Source organism: Prionailurus viverrinus, chromosome D4, assembly GCF_022837055.1.
Source record: "Prionailurus viverrinus isolate Anna chromosome D4, UM_Priviv_1.0, whole genome shotgun sequence".
Taxonomy (NCBI): Eukaryota; Metazoa; Chordata; class Mammalia; order Carnivora; family Felidae; genus Prionailurus; species Prionailurus viverrinus.
The window spans coordinates 45286871-45296526 of NC_062573.1; positions in this window are offsets into that span (position 1 = coordinate 45286871).

A 9656-nucleotide genomic window follows, 5' to 3' on the forward strand; every position below is an offset into this window, starting at 1 on the left:
GGCAGACAGATTGGAACCCTAAGTCATGCTCTGGGATCTAGCTTAGAGGTAAAGGAGCCATGAAAAAGCAGTAAACAGTGAATGGAGAGTAGTAAGTGAACCTGGACCCACAGGCTCACAGCCAGAAACAAAGCAGCGTAGAACCCATGAAATCGGGCCATGAATTTACAAGGAGTTTACCATCCTCTGACTTTTTTTTGGTTTCTTTGACTTTTATAGGAATAAAACACCTGTTGTATAATAAATAGGTGTTTTCCTGGAAACTGATGCTTATGGTGACTTTAACTCAGTGGCAGGGAGACAAATGGAAAAAGACAGTAGAAAAGGGTGATATGTGTTTATAGTTGTGCAAGGAAGATACTAGACATATATAGAGCAATGCCCTTCCCACCATCCTCAGACCCAGCCTCACATCTACCTGCATGAAGACATAAACCACATGTACAGGCACCTAACAGTTCTTTCTTGCCTCTAACCCTCCAAGACTGCCCTCCCCAAACTCCTACTAAAAGAAATATAAAAGGAAAGCCTCCCTTTAGGAAAGGATATTGACTTAGGGAACAGTGAAGTGGATTCTCATCCTGACTGTAGCTCCTTTGGCTTGAACAAGTCACTTCCTCTGTTTTCACTCACATGGCAAAGTTATAACCTAGCCCTAACTGAGCTCCAAGAGGTCCTTCCTTAATAGCCTCCTACTCATTAAAGTACAGAGCAATACCTTTCTCTGAAGCCTAGCATCTACTCTTTGGTTACATGGCCTATGAGCCATAACCATAATTTTGTTCACACTAAAGCACATAGACACTTACAACATTAGAAATGGAAGAAACCGTAGAAATCAAATATCCTTGTCCCTCTAGTCTATGGTTGAAGAAACTGAGATCTAGAGTGATAATTTTTCCAAGGAGAGACAGCTAATTAGTTATCAGGCCAAGTGTAGGGGCCAAACCCTCAGAAATTCAGATGCTCTTTCTCACTCGCATGTATGCACACACACCACACCTACATGGTGATACTCTTTATTTTATTATTTTTTAATATTTATTTATTTTTGAGAGAGAGAGAGAGAGAGAGAGAGAGAGAGAAACAGAGTGTCAGTGGGGGAGGGGAAGAGAGAGAGGGAGACACAGAATCTGAAGCAGGCTCCAGGCTCTGAGCTGTCAGCACAGGGCCCTTATGAGGGGCTCAAAGTCAGGAATGGTGAGATTATGACCTGAGTTGAAGCTGGACACTTAACCTACTGAGCCACCCAGGTACCCCCTGCCCAACATGATGATATTTTTAGAGTTTTGTTGAATCTAACTTAGATACCATAAAATCTACCCACATTAATTGTACAATTCACTGATTTATAGTAAATTTACAGAGTAATGAAACCATTACCATAATCCAATTTTGGAACATTTTCGTCACCCCATAAAGATGTGTCAATTTGCAGTCATTCCCTATTCCCACCAGGGGCAAACATTAATCCACTTTGTGTCCCTATAGATTTACTTCTCTGGATATTTTATAGAAATGGGATCATACAATATGTGATCTCTCCCCTAATTTTAGAGGGAAAGCAATCTTTTGCCAGTAAGTATATTTTATAGAATCCTTTACCAAGTTGAGAACATTTTTCTTTCAATTTCTAGTTTATTGAAAGTTTTTATCATGAATGGGTGTTAGATTTTGTCAAATTTTTTTTGTGCATCTATTGAGATGATTGTACGGGTTTTGTCCTTATTCATATTATTTAATTAATATGATATCATATTGATTTTGAGATATTAAACCAACCTTATATTTCTGGGAGAAATCCTACCTGGTCATGTTGTTTAATCGTTTTTATATGTAGATGGATTTATTTTACTATTTTGTTGAGGATTTTTGCACCTAGACTCATGAGGAATATTGGTCTATAGTTTTCACATGATGCCTTTCTCTGGTAATTGGAATTAGCTGGGAAGTATTCTTTCTTATCATTTGTGGAGAAATTTTTGAAGAGTTGGTATTTTTTTCTTTGAATATTTTACAGAATTCACCAGTAAAGACATCTGGGCCTACACTTTTCTTTGAGGAAAGAATTTTAATTACTAATCTAATTAATTATTTGTTACAGGTTCAGTCAAATTTTCTATTTCTTCTCCAGTTTCATTAATTTTTGTCTATCTATAAATCTTCCTATTCTAAATTGTCTGGTTTGTTACCATAAAGTTTTTCATAGGATGCCTTTATAATAATCCTTTTAATTTCTGTAAAGTTGGTAATGATGTCTCCTCTTTCATTCCTGATTTTGGTAATTTGTGACTTCTCTTTTTTCTGGTTTCTCAACCTCAGCACTATTGATATTTGGGCCCAATTATGGAGAGGGCTGTCATGCATTATAGAATTTTTAGCAGCATCTGTGGCCTCTACCCACTAGATGCCAATAGCACACACACACGGGCACACACATATGGACACACACACCAAGGTATAACAATTAAAATTTTCTCCAAATATTGAAAAGTGTACCCTGAAGAGAAAAATCATCCCTGGTTTAGAACCATTGGTCTAGATAATGTTTTAATTTTGTTGATTTTTTTCAAAAAATCAACTTATTTTCATTGATTTTATCTATTTTGTTTGTTTTTCATTTCATTGATGTATGTTCTAATCTTTAACTTCCTACTTCTATGCTTTAGGTTTAATTTACTTTTTTTCCTAGTTTCTCAAGGTGGAAGTTTAGGTTATTAATTTGGGGTACACAAGTTGATTTTAAGACATTATATTTTGAACAACTTGGAGTTTGATAAACGTAGCCTCTTAGCTAGAAAATTTGTTTGTATATTAATAAACAAAAAAAATGGTAAAAGAAGAGTTTTTCCTCAGCTCTCAATTTTTCCTTCCCTAAACAAAATGTTATGTAAACTAAACTTAGCTGTGGTGAACTTCTAGTCAGTTTTTTTACCTAATAACCTTGGCTTCCCTAAAGATATGAGTTGTCAGCCTTTCCTTGCAACTTCTTTTTCACCTCCCATCTACATCCTGACCTCTTTGTATTAACACACACTGATTAGTTAATCTGACTTAATAACTGCTGCTGATTATATAGAAAATTATCTTTTCTTTTTTTTATTTAAAAAAAAGTTTTTAAGGTTTATTTATTTTTGAGAGAGAGACAGAGCATGAGCGGGGAGGGGCAGAGAGAGAAGGAGACACAGAATCTGAAGCAGGCTCCAGGCTCCAAGCCATCAGCACAGAGCCTGACATGAGGCTTGAACTCACGAGCTGTGAGATCATGACCTGAAATGAAGTCGGATGCTCAACCGACTGAGCCACCAGGTGCCCCAGAATATTATCTTTGCTAAGTGCTATAAATAATGAATAGCACATGTAAGTGATCAATGGACAGTAGCTGCTAAAGTAATGATTACCATAGTGGTGTTTGTGTAGACAATAAAGAATTACCTCTTCAAAAGACTCGATGTTAAAACAACAACACTTTCAAATCATGGAAGGACAGAGGAGATACAATCAAGTACACTAGAAAGGAAGACTTAGTTTAGTGGCCAGACTGATAGTCAACCTCCATTCTAAGAGCAAGTGCTAAAGCTGGGATGGGGTTACCATCAGGAACTAAAGGGAGAGATGACTTTTGAGCCTTCTCAGCAAGCATTAGAGCCAAGCCATGGAAATCAAATTCAATCAAGGAACACCATGGTCATTAGCAGAGGTAACTAGATAAAGACGAGAAGCAGGGAAGAATATAAATATTTGGGACAATGTGAAGAGGCCCCAAGTGGAGCAAACTTCCAGTTTGCAGTTTGCCTTTCTGGGTTCTCCAGGCATGCAGGGCATATCAATGGTCTGGTGGGCTTATAGGTTACAAGAAAGCTGCTATCAACTGGCAGCTTTCTCTACCTGTGTGCTGTGCACTGGTGGCAGGTGCTGTGCCCTTTTTCTCTGTTGGGCACATGCATGGTCTAAAGAGCCTGTCAAAAGGAAGGCAGCTCAGCTCCATACTTCCTTCCTTGATTCCAGTTCCTCTCCCTCTCTATCCCTATCCTTGTCCCTGTCCTTTTACAAGTCCCAATTCATCTTTCATTTGCCTTCTCTCTTTTAGTCCCTCTCCCTCTGTCCAGAACCAATTTTTCTATTTTACATGTTACGTTACCCAGGCTATATTCAGAACTCACTACAGGACTTTAGGAAATATTCTTTCTCTATTTCAAATCATTCTTCTTACATAAAATATCAATTCATCCTGTTTCAGGACATCCCAGGTGTGATGCACTTCTGTTTACAGTGCAAGAACATGTGGTAGCATTACATAGCCACACAACTGGGAAAATGCTGAAATGGGAAAACTCGGGCTGAAGCTGAGATCCTGTGGGTACTCTTGTCCTAGGCTATGAGACATGTCTATGAGCTGGCAAATGAGTCATGAAAATAGGAGAATTTTGGCAGAAAGAGGTTTAAGAAAAAAGAGGAAGGGAACCTACAAGGTCCCTACACCTGTAAATGATAGAAGCTTTACATGTATTCGTTAATTTAAATCCATCAATTCTATAAAAGAGTTCTCATCTTCCTTATTTTATAGAAAAAGAAAATGAGGCTAGCAGACCCTAAATAACTTGTCCACTATAAGTATGCAGCACGGCTAGGATTCCAACCCAGAGCTAGATGACCCTGACGTCTCCCCTCCATGCCACACTGCTTCATACACCACTCAATGGAGAACATAATGGTTACCTTGATAATCACTGTGGTCAGTTTTCTTTGGCTCAACAGTAGTCTCTACAGGGGCACCTGGCAGGCTCAGTTGGTAGAGCATGCGACTTGTGATTTTGAGGTTGTAAGTTTATGGCCCACCTTTGGTGTGGAGCCTACTTAGAGAAAAAAATAAATTAGTTAAAAAAACCAAGTCTCTAGAGTAGAAAATTCAGTTTGAATATGTCCTGGCTCCATTCCAATACAGCCACTTTTCCTGAGTAAAGCACTATTAGGGCTGCAGTTAACAATGGTAAAGGTGGAGATCACTATGTGTGCAGGACTTTCTCTGCCTGAGCCAAATGAGAACCTAGAAACAAAGCTGGAGACCTTAAGGTCAAGGATTAGAATATATGGATCCAGAAAGTGAACTTAGTCCACTGACAGTTATGCATCCCCATCTCTCATTCAAATAATGCTACCAAGAGAAGGGAAAATAGACTCACATAAGTGGGTCTGGCTCCCTGTCCTGAGATGCTTAAGAAAAGATGGAAAAAAAAACTTTTCTCTCTATACTCTTAAGGTAGGAGATCCCAAGTCAGCTAAGAAACAGAAAGGCTTCTTCCTGATGTTGACATCTCAGTAGAGCATGATAAAGTTTTGCTATTGGCTCAAAGAAGCAGAAACCACCAAGCTTCCATTGCTCATGAGATACCCCCACTTGAAATGCATCAATAGCTGAACCTGAGCCTAAGTGAGCAGACTATCAAATGAACCAAATAACAGTTTTACATGAGGATGTCTGACAGTCAGAGGCAGGAGAATGAGCAGAACATTCTGAACTGGCCTCAGTGAAATAGAGCTGCTGGAGGAGGTTAACAACAAATTGGACAGGAAAAGCAGTTATTAAAGAGATTCAGGGACAACACAAAGATGGCTCTCAGAACTAAAAGACATGATTTAGATTAATATAGTCAATAAATAAATGGACAAAGGAATAACCACTGAGAATCAAATCACCAGCCAGACAAATGGAAGAAATATTTTCAAAAACCAAGCTACAATGGTTTGAAAAAGATGAAAGATGAAAGCCATGAGGTAAAATATAAAGGGCTTAGAGAATATAGTGAGGCAACTTGAGAAGCAAAGGAGTCTCAGAAGGAGAAAAAAGAAGAGGTGGAATTGAGGCCATCATTAAGCATAATTAAATAAGTCATAGAAGAAAATATTCCTAACCTGAAGATGAATCTGTGTCTACATGGTAAAAAGGCTCACATAATTATATGTAAAAAGTTCAAATCAAAGCAATGCAGTGTGTGGTTTATAACATATGTAAAAATAAAATATAAGACAACAATAGCACAAAAGAAAGAGGAGATAAATCAAAGAATCCTTAATTGTATATGAAATGGTACATACATTAATTCATGGTAGACTATGATTAGTTAGGGATGACCATTTTAATCCCTAAAACAACCACTAAACAATAAAACAAAGAGGTATAACTAAAATCCAATTAAGCATATAAAATGGAACACTAAACAATACTCAGTTAATCCAAAAGAAATCAGCAAAGGAAGGAAAGTAAACCAAAACAGGACAAATACAACGAATAGCAAGACAGTGAACTTCAACCAAACCATGTCAATAATTACATTAAATATAAATGGGCTAAACACTCTAGTTTCAAAAAGTGAAAGTGATTGTCAGACTAGAGTTCCAAAAAGGCAAGAACAACTGTATGCTATCTATAAGAAGTGCACTTTAAATATGAAATTACATATAGTTTAAAAGAATGTAAAAAGATATACTATGCAATTACTATTTATGAATTTTTTAAAAGCTGCAGTGGCTATATGAATAACAGAGAAATTAGACTTCAAAACAAAGTGCATTGCCAGTGATAAAGAGGAACATATAAAAGGGCCAATTCATTGGGAAAAAACATAAAAACATTAAATTTGCATGCACAAAAAAGAGCTTTAAAATGCATGAAATAAAATCTGACACAGTTGTAGGTTTTCATACTCCTGATAGAAGAGGTGGACAAAAAAAAGTCAGTGATGATATAGAGTATATGTTTTCAAAGTGTGGTCTGGCTACCACTAAGGGTCCCTGAGACCCTTTCAGGAAGCCTGTAAACTCAAAACTGATTTCATAAGAATACAAAAAGGAGGCTATGTGTCTTTTTCACTTTCATTCTACACTGGAATAAAGCATAAGATAGTATGTTCACAATCAGGGAAAAGTTTCTTAGATGCAATATCAAAGTATTAACCTCACAAGAAAAAAATTTATAAATTCTGCTTTACCAAAATTTTAGAAATATTCTGTTTATCCAATGACAATACTAACTGAACATGAAAGTAAGTCACAGGCTAAAATAAAATATTAGTAATATTTTGTAGTGTTATGTAAAAATATCTGATAAAGTAATTCTATATCATACATATAAAGAACTATATATTAATAACAAAGGTCAATCAAAATTTTAAATGGATATAGACTTAAAAAGACACTTCACAAAAGCAGATATGCAGATGGGTAATAAGCATATGAAAAGATGATTCATATCATTAGTCATCAGGGAAACGCAAATGTAAACTCTAATGGAATACCAACTCACTTGACTGAAGTGAAAAAGTCTGACAACACCAAATGTTGTCAAGAATATGGAGCTACCTTAATTCTCACAGACTGCCAGTGAGAGTATAAAATTGTACAAACATTTTGGAAAACAAATAGTTAAGCATATACCAATTCATGACATCAGGCATGAATCCCAAAATCCTTATGGTAAGAAAAAAAAGGGCCAAACACAAAAGAGTATATTTTATTTAATTCCATCAGTATAGAAGTTCTATAAAAGGCAAAACCTATGATGTTTTATTAATTATACTTTAATAACAAATTAAAAGGAAAATTATCTATCTTCACCATCCCCTATAACCCTGCGCCCCCAAAATCCAGATAGTATGAGTTCACTACACCAGGCATACATGAAATGGATGGACTTGGTCAATTCTTCCTCAGTTTGGAACTGTCTTCTTTGAGGCTCTTATACCTATGGGAGATTTCATTGCTACTGTGTGTCATAAGGACTGAGTGAATCCTCCATTGCCAATTCTTATTTTAAACATAAGCAAATTTTGATTTCTTACTGTTAAGAAGTTCTAATTTTTTTGTTGTTGTACTCCAATGAGTCATCTTGCACAAACTCTAGATGTCTGTTACTTAGGAGATCAGCAATTTAAGTATTTTGCATCAGGATTTTCTGCTACTTTCAGCTGAAAGAATCTTAACTGATAAAGCTTGATGTTGACGGAAAGGCCAGACATGAAGGTGACTACATCTCATGCTAAGGAAATAAGATTTTATCCTGTCAACAATAAATAGCTTTCAAAGATTTTCAAAAAGATAGAGAAGTATCTAGCATCATTGTGCAGGGACTAAAAGCAGAAATATCAGTCTGAAGTCTGGGAGGGATTGTTGCCTTATTAAGACAGTGACAAAGGAGGAGAGATAAGAAAATAGAATTAAAGGCAAGCAGAATCCTAAGACACGTGAGTGAAAATACTGCAGGTATTGGTGGTGGGTCTGATGTGGGAACTGAGGGCATGAGAGGCATCATAAATGATACCTAGATTCCTTGCTCCAGCAGCTGGGAGTGTGGCAGGACCCTATCAAGGAGAGGGGGAAGTCTATCAAGGAAGACTTTCATCTTCCTTCCTATCAAGGAAGTAGAAGGGGTAGTGATGAATGCAGCTTTGGGCATCCCAAACTTTGGTTTCCAGGACATTTTCAGTGGGCAGCTGGTGCTCAACAGTGAAGTTGTGGATGCAGGGAAAGCCCCTCAAGGGTTTTCTCTAGACTAAGGTTTTGTCTTACTAGTTTCAGTGCTTCAGCTCTTCCTTAGCACACAGTGGTGCGTGAAATGAGCCCCATCTTTCCTCCCTGGCACCACCACTGGTTCCTCTCCCACCTCACTAGACTTGAGGAAAGCTTCAATGGATGACATTGTCCTTTCCCTCCTCTCATTTGTTTAGTCTTAGGCTTGGGGTCACCTCCCACTTCCAGTGAGAGGGCCCTATTGGAGCCTTCAAGGATGCATGCCTGGTGAACTAACTTTCCATTCTCTTCATCAAGAGCACAGACCTGCATCCATTTAACATTTACTGAGCTTTATAATGTCCCAAGCTTTGTGCTACAGACCACATACCCAGAAATGCAACGGCATGGCTCCTGCCTTCAATGAGCTCACAGTGAAGAGACAGAGACATACAACTGCAATGACTGAATTGACATGGGTTTGGCTAAAATACAGTGGAGTTTGGGAGGAAGGAAGGATGAGAAAGGCTGCAGAAATAAGGGATGGTTGCCAAGAGTGGGGAGCCTTTGGGCTGATGTTGAAGAATGTATAAAAACCAGCTAGAGACAGCAAGATGCAGCAGATTCTCTAAATAAAAGATCACATAGAGAACTGAGGTGTGAGCAAGCCTGGTGTATTGGAAAGTGAGGGGTTTCAGACAGCTTAGTGTGGCTGGAGGGTAATGTGCAAGTACAGGAATGTTTGCCCCGTGTCTGCAGAGAGAGTAAGTGGTTTGCTTGTAGACCAAGTGCTGAGCCTTGCATAGTGTTTAAATCTTCACAGGCAATAGGAACAGCCTTTCTCTCATGGGCTTTCTCCCATAGGAGAAGCTCATTAACAGTCTGGGAGAAATCTCATTAATAGACACAGTCTCCTCAACATCATCATGTGGTGCTCTGGAAAAGTACGTTTTTCTGGCTAGGGAGTATATTTGCAGCCAGAGCAAAACAGGTTGCACAGTCAAGTTGTGGCATTGCTGAGAACCAGCCAAGTGGGGATCCCACCATAGGGGATCAGGTACCAGCACCAGCTTGGGTTGCTGATAGCCAACGGAGCTGCCTCAGAGCAATACCTGCGCCCAGGCTGAGATGATAGTCAGTCGTACCCAGTT